The 16,804-nt window shown below is 47.7% G+C and overlaps 2 non-coding genes across 2 annotated transcripts; both read right to left on the bottom strand.

Moving 5' to 3' along the window:
* Positions 1-3,175: 3,175 nt before the first annotated feature.
* Positions 3,176-3,339, bottom strand: LOC140722497 (U1 spliceosomal RNA). The gene has a single exon (XR_012097636.1). It is a non-coding gene; the product is annotated as a U1 spliceosomal RNA (small nuclear RNA).
* A 5,696-nt stretch (positions 3,340-9,035) lies between these two features.
* Positions 9,036-9,199, bottom strand: LOC140722484 (U1 spliceosomal RNA). The gene has a single exon (XR_012097634.1). It is a non-coding gene; the product is annotated as a U1 spliceosomal RNA (small nuclear RNA).
* Between the last annotated feature and the right edge of the window lie 7,605 nt (positions 9,200-16,804).

Genomic DNA, 16,804 nt, shown 5'->3' with positions numbered 1-16,804 from the left:
TCCCCTACTCTCAATGGAAACAGCCTATTCACGTCAACTCTATCTATCCCTCTCAACATTTTAAATACCTCGATCAAATCCCCCCTCAACCTTCTACGCTCCAATGAATAGAGACCTAACTTGTTCAACCTTTCTCTGTAACTTAAGTGCTGAAACCCAGGTAACATCCTAGTAAATCGTCTCTGCACTCTCTCTAATTTATTGATATCTTTCCTATAATTCGGTGACCAGAACTGTACACAATATTCCAAATTTGGCCTTACCAATGCCTTGTACAATTTTAACATTACATCCCAACTTCTGTACTCAATGCTCTGATTTATAAAGGCCAGCGTTCCAAAAGCCTTCTTCACCACCCTATCTACATGAGACTCCACCTTCAGGGAACTATGCACTGTTATTCCTAGATCTCTCTGTTCCACTGCATTCCTCAATGCCCTACCATTTACCCTGTATGTTCTATTTGGATTATTCCTGCCAAAATGTAGAACCTCACACTTCTCAGCATTAAACTCCATCTGCCAACGTTCAGCCCATTCTTCTAACCGGCATAAATCTCCCTGCAAGCTTTGAAAACCCACCTCATTATCCACAACACCTCCTACCTTAGTATCATCAGCATACTTACTAATCCAATTTACCACCCCACCATCCAGATCATTTATGTATATTACAAACAACATTGGGCCCAAAACAGATCCCTGAGGCACCCCGCTAGTCACCGGCCTCCATCCCGATAAACAATTATCCACCACTACTCTCTGGCATCTCCCATCTAGCCACTGTTGAATCCATTTTATTACTCCAGCATTAATACCTAACGACTGAACCTTCTTAACTAACCTTCCATGTGGAACTTTGTCAAAGGCCTTGCTGAAGTCCATATAGACTACATCCACTGCCTTACCCTCGTCAACATTCCTCGTAACTACTTCAAAAAATTCAATAAGGTTTGTCAAACATGACCTTCCACGCACAAATCCATGCTGGCTACTCCTAATCAGATCCTGTCTATCCAGATAATTATAAATACTATCTCTAAGAATACTTTCCATTAATTTACCCACCACTGATGTCAAACTGACAGGTCTATAATTGCCAGGCTTACTTCTAGAACCCTTTTTAAACAATGGAACCACATGAGCAATACACCAAACCTCCGGCACAATCCCCGTTTCTAATGACATCTGAAAGATCTCCATCAGAGCTCCTGCTATCTCTACACAAACTTCCCTCAAGGTCCTGGGGAATATCCGGTCAGGACCCGGAGATTTATCCACTTTTAAATTTCTTAAAAGCGCCAGTACTTCCACCTCTTTAATTGTCATAGGTTCCATAACTTCCTTACTTGTTTCCCACACCTTACACCATTCAATATCCTTCTCCTTAGTGAATACCGAAGAGAAGAAATCGTTCAAAATCTCTCCCATCTCCCTCGGCTCCACACATAGCTGACCACCCTGATTCTCTAAGGGACCAATTTTATCCCTCACTATCCTCTTGCTTTTAATATAACTGTAGAAGCCTTTCGGATTTACTTCCACCTTATTTGCCAAACCAAACTCGTAACTTCTTTTAGCTTTTCTAATCTCTTTCTTAAGTTTCCTTTTACATTCTTTATATTCCTCGAGCAATTCCTTTACTCCATGCTGCCTATATCTATTGTAGACATCCCTCTTTTTTCGAACCAAGTTTCTAATATCCCTTGAAAACCATGGCGCTTTCACACCTTTAACCTTTCCTTTCAACCGAACAGGAACATAAAGATTCTGTACCCTCATAATTTCACCCTTAAATGACCTCCATTTCTCTATTACATCCTTCCCATAAAACAACTTGACCCAATCCACTCTCTCTAAATCCCTGCGCATCTCCTCAAAGTTAGCCTTTCTCCAATCAAAAATCTCAACTCTAGGTCCAGACCTGTCCTTCTCCATAATTATATTGAAGCTAATGCTATTGTGATCACTGGACCCGAAGTGCTCCCCAACACATACATCTGTCAGCTGACCTATCGCATTCCCTAACAGGAGATCCAACACTGCCCCATCTCTAGTCGGTACTTCTATGTATTGTTGCAAAAAAACTATCCTGCACACATTTCACAAACTCTAAACCATCCAGCCCTTTTACAGAATGAGCTTCCCAATCTATGTGAGGAAAATTAAAATCTCCCACAATCACCACCTTGTGTTTACTACAAATATCTGCTATCTCCTTACACATTTGCTCTTCCAACTCACGCTCCCCATTAGGTGGCCTATAATACACTCCTATCAGTGTTACTACACCTTTCCCATTCCTCAATTCCACCCAAATAGACTCCCTAGAGGAGCTCTGTAATCTATCCTTCCAAAGCACCGCCATAAGATTTTCTCGGACAAGCAATGCAACACCTCCTCCTCTGGCCCCTCCTACTCTATCACACCTGAAGCAACTAAATCCAGGAATATTTAGTTGCCAATCACACCCTTCCTGCAACCATGTTTCACTAATAGCTACAACATCATAATTCCAGGTATCAATCCACACTTTATAGCTCATCCACCTTTCTTACAATGCTCCTAGCATTAAAATAGATACATTTAAGATACTCTCCACCGCCTCCTCCCTTTTCATCCCTAGCAATGCATTCAAATTTATTATCCTTTTCTTTCTTCTCCCCTATTAAAGGGGAGAATGCCCTATTAACCTACCAACAGGTACGTCTTTGGACTGTAGGAGGGAACCGAGAACCCAGAGGTCACAGGGAGAAACATACAAACCCCTTACAGGCAGCAGCGGGTACGTTGGCCGTCGATGGAAAAACAAGAGTTCCTTCAGCTCTGGATGTTGAGCTGTGCCGACCTTTTCGGAACCAGTTTGCAGATCGTGATGGTGATCAGTGGTTCCAGGCACGGGGGTGGTGATAGAGGAATTGCCGAAAGGAACACGGAGGGCCATGGGGGAGAAAACTGGATTGATCTCGGAGTAGATGAAAAGGTCCAAGTAGATTTCTCCGTTCCCTAACTGCTGCCTGGGGGTCTTGGTCCAAAAAGAGGGCTTGTTTTCCTATAGACGTATAGCATCTTCGCCCTTTACCGGATTGAAAAGCGAAGAGAGTAAAACCGGACTCCCGGGGTCACGCAAACAAAGCGAAATAAGTGAAATACAATCTGTCATTAGTTTCGGAAATCAGGGGAGAGCGCGAACGCAGTCCCCCACTACCACAAATTTTGCAGTCGAGTATCCCGCATTTGGGGACATCGCAGGCGTCAGCACACCCGAAGTGCAATGGGATAGCCTCGTCCTGGGAGAACCGCCTTCATGATCACGGTCTCTCCCCTGCCAGGTAAGTATGCTTTCTTCTCCCGCTCGCTCCCTGCCAACCATTAACATTACGCCTTTACATCACCGCGAACCAGATCTTTCACCCATTATTTGGCTTCTACTTGCTACCAACCGCCCAGAAAACAATTAAACTCTGCTATAATTTCTTTATTTGCCATTTCTGCTTTTAAAATCCTTCTTGCTGCTCATTCGGCGCTTTATTTGCATGTCCTCCTTATAAGGAAGCACAGCTCGCCGGCTGCCGGTCTGCAATTTGTGAACTCCGCCCCTGGGTGTTACCTCGCATTTGCGGGCGGGAGGACGTTTTAAGGAAAAGAGGGAGTCCTTTCGCTTACTTACTGATTGGCTGACCGGAAGAGAAGGGGGTCGAAGGCGAGCGACCCTGATGAAGGGTCTCGCCCTGAAATCTGAATTCCCTTGATCAGAAATCATCCTCTGACTGTGTCGGTCCTTCAAGCAAATGGCCCATTTCACTTACGTTTCAGCCTTATTCGGTCATAGAGAAGTACAGAAGGCCCTTCGTCCCATCTAGACAATACTGAAAACTTTTAAGCTACGTACTTCCATCGACCTGCACTGGGACCATAGCCCTCCATATCCCTACTATCCACGAAGGTGTGCTGGCAGCTCATTCCACACTCTCAGGGACCTCTGAGTGAAGAACTTTCCTCTCATGTTACCCTTAAACTTCCCACCTTTCACCCTTAACCCATGACCTCTGGTTGTAGTCCCACCCAACCTCAGTGGAAAAATCCAGCCCCTTACCGATCAATACCCCTTGTGATTTTGTATACCTCTGTTAAATCTCTTCGGCATCTTCTATGTTCTAGAGAATACAGTTCTAACCTATTCAGTCTTCCCTTATAATGCAGTTCCTCCTCAACAACATCCTTGTAAATTTTCTCTACACTGTTTCAACCTTATTTACACCTTTCTTGTAGGTAGGTGATGAAAACTACACATATTACTCCAAATTAGGGCTCACCTAAGATGTCTTATGCAACTTTAACATAACATCCCATCTCCTGTACTCAATACAGAAGTATTATGATGGCCAGCGTTCCAGAGGCCTGGCAACTAAGAACTTTACGACCCTATCTATCTGTGATGCCACTTTCAATAGATTATGTCCCTGTATTCCGAGATCCCTTTGTTCTACCACACTCCTCAATACCCAACCATTCACTGTGTAAGGCCTACCCTAGTTGGTCCTACCAAAATGCCAAACCTCGCACTTGCCTGCGTTGAATTCTGTCTGTCATTTTTCAGCCCATTTTTCTAGCTGATGCAGATCCCTCTGGAAGCCCTGGTAGACTTCCTCACTGACAAGAGAAAATCTGCAGACGCTGGAAATCCAAGCAACGCACACAAAACGCTGGAGGAACTCAGCAGGCCAGGCAGCATCTATGGAAAAGAGTACAGTTGACATCTCGGGCCGAGACCCTACATCAAGACTGGAGAAAAAAAGATGAGAGGTCAAAGACAGTGGGGTAGAGAAGGAAAAAATACTAAGTAGTAGGTGATAAGTGAGAGGGGAGGGGTGAAGTGAAGTAAAGAGCTGGGAACTTTTTAGTGGAAGAGATACAGGGCCGGAGAAGGGGGTGTCTGATAGGAGAGGACAGAGGCCATGGAAGAATAGGAAGGGAGGGAGGTGATGGGCATAAGGGGCCGTTGGGAACAGACCCAAATGCAAGACACTGACACTGAAGTACTAAGGACAGGACTAGGTTTGTCAAGAAAGCGAGGGAAGAAACGACGCTAGACATTGACACACAAGCCCTGGACAAGTCTAGGATTCAGGGCCAGGGCTAAGACTAAGACTAGGAAAGCGGGACCAGGACAAGGAACTTGGAACTAGGTGCCTGGGCTAGGACTCCGAGCCAGAGACTGGACAGGGACCCGGAACCTGGGTCTTGACCCGGGCTCTGACCCCGTATCTAGGCGAGGACAAGATGTGGCTACAGGACTGGACGTGGAACTCCTTCACAGGACGAGGCACATGGACAGGATGAGAACACAAAGCCATGACTTGGACAGGATGAGAACACAAAGCCATCCCTTGGACAGGATGAGAACACAAAGCCATGACTTGGACAGGATGAGAACACAAAGCCATGACTTGGACAGGATGAGAACACAAAGCCAACCCTTGGACAGGATGAGAACACAAAGCCATGACTTGGACAGGATGAGAACACAAAGCCATCCCTTGGACAGGATGAGAACACAAAGCCATGACTGGGACAGGACGAGAACACAAAGCCATGACTTGGACAGGACGAGAAATCTCCAGCACCAGGCTGGGCGAGGTACTCTGGGTGGGTGAGCCACATGGACTAGAAAAGGACAGGGAACACAGTACTCCAGAACAGAGCCTGGACAAGGACCCGGAACCCAGGTCTTGGTTGGAACTAGGAACCCAGGTCTAGGCTAGGACAAGATGTGGCTACAGGACAGGGCGAGAACACGAAGCCTTGACTAGGTCTTGGGAGACGGGAAACGAAGCCTTAGCTTGGACAGGACACAGGACTCCCGGGCAGGCAAGGCTTCAGGTATAGGCTGCAGAAGGAAGGGAAGGGAACAGTCCAGCAGCTGAATCCCAAAGCTATTTATGGAGCCAGCCCAAAACGAGAATCAGGTTACTCAATTAAGGCACCCAGTGGAACCAGGGAAAACAGGAAAACTCGGAATAAGGATTGATGGACTGGATCGTGAAGCGGAATGCGGATTTCACAGACCGGACCATTACACAGGTAAAGAGATAAGTTGGGAGAGGGAAATGGGAATTGGGAATGGTGAGGAGGTCCATTACCGGAAGTTCAAGAAATCGATGTTCATGACATCAGTTTGGAGGCAACCCAGATGGAATTTAAGGTGTTGCTCCTCCAAGCAGAGTGTGGCCTCATCGTGGTAGACGAGGCCGTGAACCGACATGTTGAGATGGGAATGGGAATGGGAATTAAAATGGGTGGCCACTGGGAGATCCCACTTGTTCGGGTGGACAGAGCGTGGATGCTCAGTGAAGTGGTCTCCTCAATATACAGGAGGCCGCACCGGGAGCATAGGATACAAAAAGTGGAGGGGTGGTGAGTAAAGATGATCTTGGCGGTGGGATCCTATTAGAAATGGGGGAAGTTACAGAGAATTACATGTGGAGGCTGGTGAGGTGGTAGGTGAGGACAAGAGGAACCCTATCCCTAGTGGCCCGAGGATAGGTTGAGGGCAGACATGAAGTTTTTCTTTCCAGGAGAAGAGATGTTGTCCCCTTCCTCAAAAGATGGGCTTCCTTTCCTCCACCATCAACACTGCCCTCAACCACATTGCTTCCATTTCACTCACGTCTGCCCTCATCCCATCCTCCTACCACCCCACCAAGGACATGCTTCCTATTGTCCTCACCTACCACCCCAACCCCAGCCTCTGCATCCAGCACATAACTCTCCTTAACTTCTGCCAACTCCAACAAGATCCCACCACCAAGCTCATCTCTCCTCACCCTCCAAACTTGTTGCCACATGCAGCGGTGAAAGCCAAGCCGTTGGGTGTATTTGAGGCAGAGATTGATAGGTTCTTGATTGGACATGGCATCAAAACTTACAGGGAGAAGGCCGGGAACTGGGGTTGAGGAGGAGAAGGAAAAGGGACCGGAAAAAAAATCCCTTCCATCCTCCTCCACACCTACTCGGCGAACCCACAGTGTGCAAAGAATTGAGTCACCGACTCCTCCTCACTGCAGTCCTGCCGTGGGCAGAGGGGTGTGGAGACGACGTTCCGGGCGTATAGGAGGGATCGGACTGGGAGGGCCCCTCTCACCGCCAGCCAGGCGAGGTCTTGGTGCCTGTTTGTGAGGTCTGGCGATGAGGCATTTTGCCAGATGAACTGGACAGTCTGCTCAGGGAACCACCCCACTGTGTCCATCACGTCCTTCTCCTGCAGTGCCTGCAGGACCTTATGTGCTGACCATTGCCTGATGGGCCTGTGGTCAAAGGCGTTGACCTGAAAGAACTTTTCTACGAAGTACAGGTATGGCGGCAACGACCAGCTGACAGGGGTGTTGCGCGGGAATGGGGCCAGACCCATCCTTCGTAGCCCGGGCGACAGGTAGAACCTGGGCAGGTAGTGGTACTTGGTGCCCACGTACCTGGGATCCACACAGAAGCTGATGCAGCCACACACGAAGCTGGCCATCAGGGTGAGGGCAACATTGGGGACGTTTTTGCCCCCGTTGTCCAGGGACTTGTGCATGGTGGTCCGTCTGACCCGCTCCATCTTGGATCCCCAAACGAATCTGAAGACGGCTCGGGTGATTTCCGAGCTGAAGGAGCGGGGGACTGGCCACACCTGCGCCAAGTACAGCAGCCCTGAGAGCACCTCACACCTGATGACCAGGTTCTTGCCCGCTATCGATAGGGAGCGCCCTCCCCACAGTCCCAGTTTCTTTCTGACCTTGGCAGTCCGCTCCTGACAGTTCTGATCCACGTACCTGGGATCCACACACAACCTGACGCAGCCACACACGAATCTGGCCATCAGGGTGAGGGCGACATTGGGGACGTTTTTGCCCCTATGACCTATGGCCGTCGATGGAAAAACAATAGTTCCACCCCTTCGAGTTGTGCTACCCAGCAACCCTGCAACTTTACCCTGGCCTAATCATGGGACAATTTAGAATGCCCTATTAACCTACCAACTGGTACGTCTTTGGACTGTAGATAGATAGATAGATAGATAGATAGATAGATAGATAGATAGATATACTTTATTCATCCCCATGGGGAAATTCAACATTTTTTCCAATGTCCCATACACTTGTTGTAGCAAAAAACTCATTACATACAATACTTAACTCAGTAATAATATGATATGCATCTAAATCACTAACTCAAAAAGCATTAATAATAGCTTTAAAAAAGTTCTTAAGTCCTGGCAGTTGAATTGTAAAGCCTAATGGCATTGGGGAGTATTGACCTCTTCATCCTGTCTGAGGAGCATTGCATCGATAGTAACCTGTCGCTGAAACTGCTTCTCTGTCTCTGGATGGTGCTATGTAGAGGATGTTCAGAGTTTTCCATAATTGACCGTAGCCTACTCAGCGCCCTTCGCTCAGCTACCGATGTTAAACTCTCCAGTACTTTGCCCACGACAGAGCCCGCCTTCCTTATCAGCTTATTAAGACGTGAGGCGTCCTTCTTCTTAATGCTTCCTCCCCAACACGCCACCACAAAGAAGAGGGCGCTCTCCACAACTGACCTATAGAACATCTTCAGCATCTCACTGCAGGAGGGAACCGAGCACCCAGAGGTCACAGGGAGAAACATACAAACCCCTTTACAGGCAGCAGCGGGTACGTTGGCCGTCGATGGAAAAACAAGAGTTCCTTCAGCTCTGGATGTTGATCTGTGCCGACCTTTTCGGAACCAGTTTGCAGATCGTGATGGTGATCAGTGCCAAAGGAAGACGGAGGGCCATGGGGGAGAGGACTGGATTGATCTCGGAATAGATGAAAAGGTCCACTTAGATTTCTCCGTTCCCGAACTCCTACCTGGGGGTCTTGGTCCAAAAAGAGGCCGTTATTTTTCTACAGACGCATAGCCTCTCCGCCCTTCACCGGATTGAAAAGCGAAGAGAATAAAACCGGACTCCGGGGGTCACGTAATCAAAGTGAAATAAGAAGTGAACTACAATCTGCCATTAGTTTCGGAAATCAGGGGAGAGCGCGAACGCAGTCCCCCACTACCACAAATTTTGCAGTCGAGTATCCCGCATTTGGGGACATCGCAGGCGTCAGCACACCCGAAGTGCAATGGGATAGCCTCGTCCTGGGAGAACCGCCTTCATGATCACGGTCTCTCCCCTGCCAGGTAAGTATGCTTTCTTTTCCCGCTCGCTCCCTGCCAACCATTAACATTACGCCTTTACATCACCGCGAACCAGATCTTTCACCCATTATTTGGCTTTTACTTGCTACCACCCGCCCAGAAAACAATTAAACTCTGCTATAATTTCTTTATTTGCCATTTCTGCTTTTAAAACCCTTCTTGCTGCTCACTCGGCGCTTTATTTGCATGTCTTCCTTATAAGGAAGCACAGCTCGCCGGCTGCCGGTCTGCAATTTGTGAACTCCGCCCCTGGGTGTTACCTCGCATTTGCGGGCGGGAGGACGTTTTAAGGAAAAGAGGGAGTCCTTTCGCTTACTTACTGATTGGCTGACCGGAAGAGAAGGGGGTCGAAGGCGAGCGACCCTGATGAAGGGTCTCGCCCTGAAATCTGAATTCCCTTGATCAGAAATCATCCTCTGACTGTGTCGGTCCTTCAAGCAAATGGCCCATTTCACTTACGTTTCAGCCTTATTCTGAATGCCCTTCGTCCCATCTAGACAATACTGAAAACTTTTAAGCTACGTACTTCCATCGACCTGCACTGGGACCATAGCCCTCCATATCCCTACTATCCACGAAGGTGTGCTGGCAGCTCATTCCACACTCTCAGGGACCTCTGAGTGAAGAACTTTCCTCTCATGTTACCCTTAAACTTCCCACCTTTCACCCTTAACCCATGACCTCTGGTTGTAGTCCCACCCAACCTCAGTGGAAAAATCCAGCCCCTTACCGATCAATACCCCTTGTGATTTTGTATACCTCTGTTAAATCTCTTCGGCATCTTCTATGTTCTAGAGAATACAGTTCTAACCTATTCAATCTTCCCTTATAATGCAGTTCCTCCTCAACAACATCCTTGTAAATTTTCTCTACACTGTTTCAACCTTATTTACACCTTTCTTGTAGGTAGGTGATGAAAACTACACATATTACTCCAAATTAGGGCTCACCTAAGATGTCTTATGCAACTTTAACATAACATCCCATCTCCTGTACTCAATACAGAAGTATTATGATGGCCAGTGTTCCAGAGGCCTGGCAACTAAGAACTTTACGACCCTATCTATCTGTGATGCCACTTTCAATAGATTATGTCCCTGAATTCCGAGATCCCTTTGTTCTACCACACTCCTCAATACCCAACCATTCACTGTGTAAGGCCTACCCTAGTTGGTCCTACCAAAATGCCAAACCTCGCACTTGCCCGCGTTGAATTCTGTCTGTCATTTTTCAGCCCATTTTTCTAGCTGATGCAAATCCCTCTGGAAGCCCTGGTAGACTTCCTCACTGACAAGAGAAAATCTGCAGACGCTGGAAATCCAAGCAACACACACAAAACGCTGGAGGAACTCAGCAGGCCAGGCAGCATCTATGGAAAAGAGTACAGTTGACATCTCGGGCCGAGACCCTACATCAAGACTGGAGAAAAAAAGATGAGAAGTCAAAGACAGTGGGGTAGAGAAGGAAAAAATACTAAGTAGTAGGTGATAAGTGAGAGGGGAGGGGTGAAGTGAAGTAAAGAGCTGGGAACTTTTTAGTGGAAGAGAAGGTGGTGTCTGATAGGAGAGGATAGAGGCCATGGAAGAATAGGAAGGGAGGGAGGTGATGGGCATAAGGGGCCGTTGGGAACAGACCCAAATGCAAGACACTGACACTGAAGTACTAAGGACAGGACTAGGTTTGTCAAGAAAGCGAGGGAAGAAACGACGCTGGACATTGACACACAAGCCCTGGACGAGTCTAGGATTCAGGGCCAGGGCTAAGACTAAGACTAGGAAAGCGGGACCAGGACAAGGAACTTGGAACTAGGTGCCTGGGCTAGGACTCCGAGCCAGAGACTGGACAGGGACCCGGAACCTGGGTCTTGACCCGGGCTCTGACCCCGTATCTAGGCGAGGACAAGATGTGGCTACAGGACTGCACGTGGAACTCCTTCACAGGACGAGGCACATGGACAGGATGAGAACACAAAGCCATCACATGGACAGGATGAGAACACAAAGCCATCACTTGGACAGGATGAGAACACAAAGCCAACCCTTGGACAGGATGAGAACACAAAGCCAACCCTTGGACAGGATGAGAACACAAAGCCATGACTTGGACAGGATGAGAACACAAAGCCATCCCTTGGACAGGATGAGAACACAAAGCCAAGACTTGGACAGGACGAGAAATCTCCAGCACCAGGCTGGGCGAGGTACTCTGGGTGGGTGAGCCACATGGACTAGAAAAGGACAGGGAACACAGTACTCCAGAACAGAGCCTGGACAAGGACCCGGAACCCAGGTCTTTGTTGGAACTAGGAACCCAGGTCTAGGCTAGGACAAGATGTGGCTACAGGACAGGACGTGACTACAGGACAGGACGAGAACACGAAGCCTTGACTAGGTCTTGGGAGACGGGAAACGAAACCTTAGCTTGGACAGGACACAGGACTCCCGGGCAGGCAAGGCTTCAGGTATAGGCTGCAGAAGGAAGGGAAGGGAACAGTCCAGCAGCTGAATCCCAAAGCTATTTATGGAGCCAGCCCAAAACGAGAATCAGGTTACTCAATTAAGGCACCCAGTGGAACCAGGGAAAACAGGAAAACCCGGAATAAGGATTGATGGACTGGATCGTGAAGCGGAATGCGGATTTCACAGACCGGACCATTACACAGGTAAAGAGATAAGTTGGGAGAGGGAAATGGGAATTGGGAATGGTGAGGAGGTCCATTACCGGAAGTTCAAGAAATCGATGTTCATGACATCAGTTTGGAGGCAACCCAGATGGAATTTAAGGTGTTGCTCCTCCAAGCAGAGTGTGGCCTCATCGTGGTAGACGAGGCCGTGAACCGACATGTTGAGATGGGAATGGGAATGGGAATTAAAATGGGTGGCCACTGGGAGATCCCACTTGTTCTGGTGGACAGAGCGTGGATGCTCAGTGAAGTGGTCTCATCAATATACAGGAGGCCGCACCGGGAGCATAGGATACAAAAAGTGGAGGGGTGGTGAGTAAAGATGATCTTGGCGGTGGGATCCTATTAGAAATGGGGGAAGTTACAGAGAATTACATGCGGAGGCTGGTGAGGTGGTAGGTGAGGACAAGAGGAACCCTATCCCTAGTGGCCCGAGGATAGGTTGAGGGCAGACATGAAGTTTTTCTTTCCAGGAGAAGAGATGTTGTCCCCTTCCTCAAAAGATGGGCTTCCTTTCCTCCACCATCAACACTGCCCTCAACCACATTGCTTCCATTTCACTCACGTCTGCCCTCATCCCATCCTCCTACCACCCCACCAAGGACATGCTTCTATTGTCCTCACCTACCACCCCAACCCCCGCCTCTGCACCCAGCACATAACTCTCCTTAACTTCTGCCAACTCCAACAAGATCCCACCACCAAGCTCATCTCTCCTCACCCTCCAAATTTGTTGCCACATGCAGGGGTGAAAGCCAAGCCGATGGGTGTATTTAAGGCAGAGATTGATAGGTTCTTGATTGGACATGGCATCAAAACTTACAGGGAGAAGGCCAGGAACAGGGGTTGAGGAGGAGAAGGAAAAGGGACCAGAAACAAAATGGTGGAGCGGACCTAATGGGCCAGATGGCCTAATTCTGCTCCGATGTCTTATGGTGTATGGTCTCTCCCCACCGATCTCCCTCCCCGCACTTATCCCTGCAAGTGGAACAAGTGCTACACCTGCCTCTACACCCTTCTCTGTCACCACCATTCAGGGCCCCAAACAGTCCTTCCAGGTGAGGTGACACTTCACCTGTGAGGTTGTTGGGGTCATCTGCTTTGTCCCGTGCTCCCTGTGTGGCCTCCTGTATATCGGTGAGTCCTAATGTAGATTGGGAGACTACTTGGCCAAGCACCTATACTATGGCAGAAAAAGCAGGATCTCCCAGTGGTCACCCATTTTAATTCCACTCCCCATTCCAACAGGTCAATCCATGGCCTCCCCTACTGCCACAATGAGGCTACACTCAGGTTGGAGGAACAACACCTTATGTTCTGTCTGGGTAGACTCCAACCAGATGACATGACATTGATTTCTCAAACTTCCAGTAATGTCCCCTCCCCTCCTTCATCATTCCCCATTCTCATTTCCCTCTCTCACCTTATCTCCTTATCTGCCCATCGCCTCCCTCAGTGTACCTCCCCTTCCCTTTCTTCCATGGCCTTCTGTCCTCTCCTATCAGACTCCCCTTTCTCTTTCACCAACCATCTTCCCAGCTCTTTAATCCACCCTTCCCCCTCCCACTTTCACTGATCACCTACCACTTTGTATTTCTTCCTCCCCTCCCCCCACCTTCTTACTCTAACTTCTCATCTATTTTTCCTCCAGTCCTGATGAAGGGTCTAGAGCTGAAATGTTGACTGTTCACTCTTTTCCATAGGTGCTGCCTGGCCTGCTGAGTTCCTGCAGCATTCTGTGTGTGTTGCTTGGCCATCCCCACTGTCCACTACACCCCCAATCTTAGTGTCATCCACACATTTGCTGATCCAGTTACCCACAATATCATCCAGTTCATTGATTATAGATAACAAACAACAATGGACCCAGCACACCACTAGCCACAGGCCTCTAGTCAGAGAGGCAACCCTCCACAACCGCTCTCTGGCTTCTACCACAAAGCCAATGTCAAATGCAATTTACTACCTCACCCTGAATACCGAGCGATTGAACCTTCTTGACCAGCCTCCTGAGCAGAATCTTGTCAAATGCCTTATTAAAGTCTATGTAGACAACATCAGCTGCCTTGCCTTCATCCACCTTCCTGGTAGCTTTCTCAAAAAACTCTATAAGATTGGTGAGGAATAACCTAACACACAAAAATCAATGTTGACTATCCTTAATCAGTCCATGTCTATCCACTTATATATTCGTTCCCTTAGAATACCTTCCAATAACTTTCCCACAACTGATGTCAGACTCACCGGCTGATAGTTTCCTGGTTTCTGTTCAGAGCCTTTGTTTTTAAAACAGTAGAACAACATTGGCTGTCCTACCTCTCCTGTCACTAAGGATGTTTTAAGTATCTCTGCTAGGGCCCCAGCAACTTTTTTCACTTGCCTCCTGTAGGGTATGAGGGAACACCTCATCAGGCCATGGACATTTATCCATCCTGATTTGCCTCAGGGTATCAAACACCTCCTTCTCTGTAACCTGTACAGGGTCCATGAAGTTAACGCCACTCCGCCTGAGTTCTATAGCCTCCGTATCTGGCTCCCGAGTTAATATACAGATGCAAAGAATTCATTTAACATTCTTTGGCTCCACACATGGATTACCATTCTGGTCTTCCGGAGGACCAATTTTGTCCTTTGCAATCCTTTAGCTCTGAACATATTGCAGATTCCCTAAGGATTCCCCTTCACCTTGTCTGCGATGGCAACTTTGTGGCTCCTTTTCACCTTCTTGAGTTATTTATGGAATACTCACCTGCATTCCTTGTGCTCCAGAGGCGCCTCATTTGTTCCTTCTTGCCTACACCTTTTTTCTCCTACCCCAGGGCATCAATATCCATTGAAAACAAAAGTTCCTAAACTTGTTATCTTTACCTTTTATTCTGACAGGCACATAGAAGCTTTGTACTCTCAAAATTTTGTTTTTGAAAGCCACCCACCCTTTCCAGAAAACAGCCTGTCCCATCCACACTCGCCAGATCATTTCTGATTCTATCAAAATTGGCCTTTCTCCCACTGAGAATCTCAGACGGCGGACCAGACCTATCCCTTTGCACATTTACTTTAAAACTAATGGCATTGTCGTCACTGGATGCAAAGTGTTCCCTTTTGATGCACCCGTGACAAAGAAAGCTAATCTTTATTTTAAATATCACTCCCCAGGTCTGTCTGCCCTGCTCCAGTACAACTGAGATAATTCTCGGCACCGATTGCGCCTCCGTTTGCGAAAGCGCACGGAGCGTAGAACAGTACGTACTTTTTCTCTTTTGTTTGAACAGAGGAAGCTGAGGAGTGTATAAATTTTGAGACGGTAAGACGGACATGTTAAAATATGGCATGCACTGAACTTCCTCTGTATCTGTGACGCTTTATTCTGCATTCTGTCACTGTTTCCTTGTACAGAACGCGGCAAAAGGGCGGCGCGGTATTTTTCAATGTACTTGTGATAAATAAATCTAACCTTTGTTTACCTTCTAACAACCAATTATCCAACCTCATTAATATATTGTCCAGAATTCCATGTTCTCCAATCTTTGGTGTATGACCTAATTGAAAAAAATCTGTAAATTCAACTTTGCGCCTGTCTGTTGGCTGAGTGATTGTCTCGTTTCAGACCGGCAGATGCCGCTCAGCATCTCCACCTCCCGGCCGGCACCGGAACTACAACGAACTGCAAGGCAGGTTCAACAGTCCGGGGGCAATACCCAGATTGAAGACCAGGTTCACATTCTGATTCATTCATTCATTACACACACATCAAAACATCCAGTGAGATGTGTCATTTACGCTAACAACCAGCACAACCTGAAGGCCCTGGTCGCCTCATTATCAGAAGGATGCAGGAGCTTTATAGAGGGCGCGGAGTAGATTTACCATGGATTAGAGAGCATGTCTCATGAGGAAAGGTTGAGCGACCTAGGGCTTTGGACCGACGGAGGGTGAGAGGTGACTTGATAGAGGTGCACAGTACGATAAGAAGCATAGGATGATATGTGGATAGCCGGAGAATTTTTCCCAAGGCCGAAATAACTAATCCCCGGGGAGATAATTTTAGGGTGATTGGGGGATTTGTTTACACAGTGAGTGGTGAGTGCATGCAACACCCTGCTGGGGTGGGTGGTGGTGGACGCAGATACATTAAGGACATATAAGGGACTCTTAGATAGGCACATGGGGGAGTCGATGTAGGAAGGAAGGGTTAGGTTGATCTTGGACTAGGTTAAGAGGTTGACACAACAATGCAGGCCGAAGGGCCTGTACTGGGCTGTAGAGTTCTTCGCTCCATGCGCTGGGCATAGCCTGCGACTGTAACCACCCAGTCTGCCACCAAAGTAGCATGCCCGCTTTGTATAACAGAATTCAAAAAGGTATTTCACTCCAGTCCAGGAATTGTATGAGAACCCTCCTTCCATCTGGTCTCTGTTTTATACAACTGCCCTGTACACAGCACCAGGTCCTCTGACCAAAGAAGGTACTGCATCAAAATAGAGAATCTTTTGGGAAAGAGCTGATTATTTACATTTTTCTCTCTCATCACCTTTACTCCCCTTGCCCAAACCAGCTGAATCATCGGTTCACTCAGAACACTGGCTCTGACTATATCAGCGTTGGTCATCGTCAACCCTTGCAGATTCCTTTTTTTCCATTTGCCGCTGAATCCCCCAAACTGATTTTTCGTGGATACCATCTTTGACCTGCATCATATCAATTGCAAGGATGTGGCAAGTGCCTGTCGACAGTCGACATTGACTGTCGAGTCAATCAGTTGGGCCTCCTACACTCGCAAGGCTTTTTTACACAGGTTTTCAAGTACATATAGCTTTGTCTTGGAGAGCCAGGTTCATCGCTTCCATAACATGAATAGTGGATAACGTGACTCAGCCAAAACTGTTAATCCTTGTGATATGTTGTCATTTTT

Source organism: Hemitrygon akajei, chromosome 2 (assembly GCF_048418815.1).
Source record: "Hemitrygon akajei chromosome 2, sHemAka1.3, whole genome shotgun sequence".
Lineage (NCBI taxonomy): Eukaryota > Metazoa > Chordata > Chondrichthyes > Myliobatiformes > Dasyatidae > Hemitrygon > Hemitrygon akajei.
The sequence above is the reverse complement of the archived record's forward strand: the minus strand, read 5'-3'. Positions and strand labels throughout refer to the sequence as shown.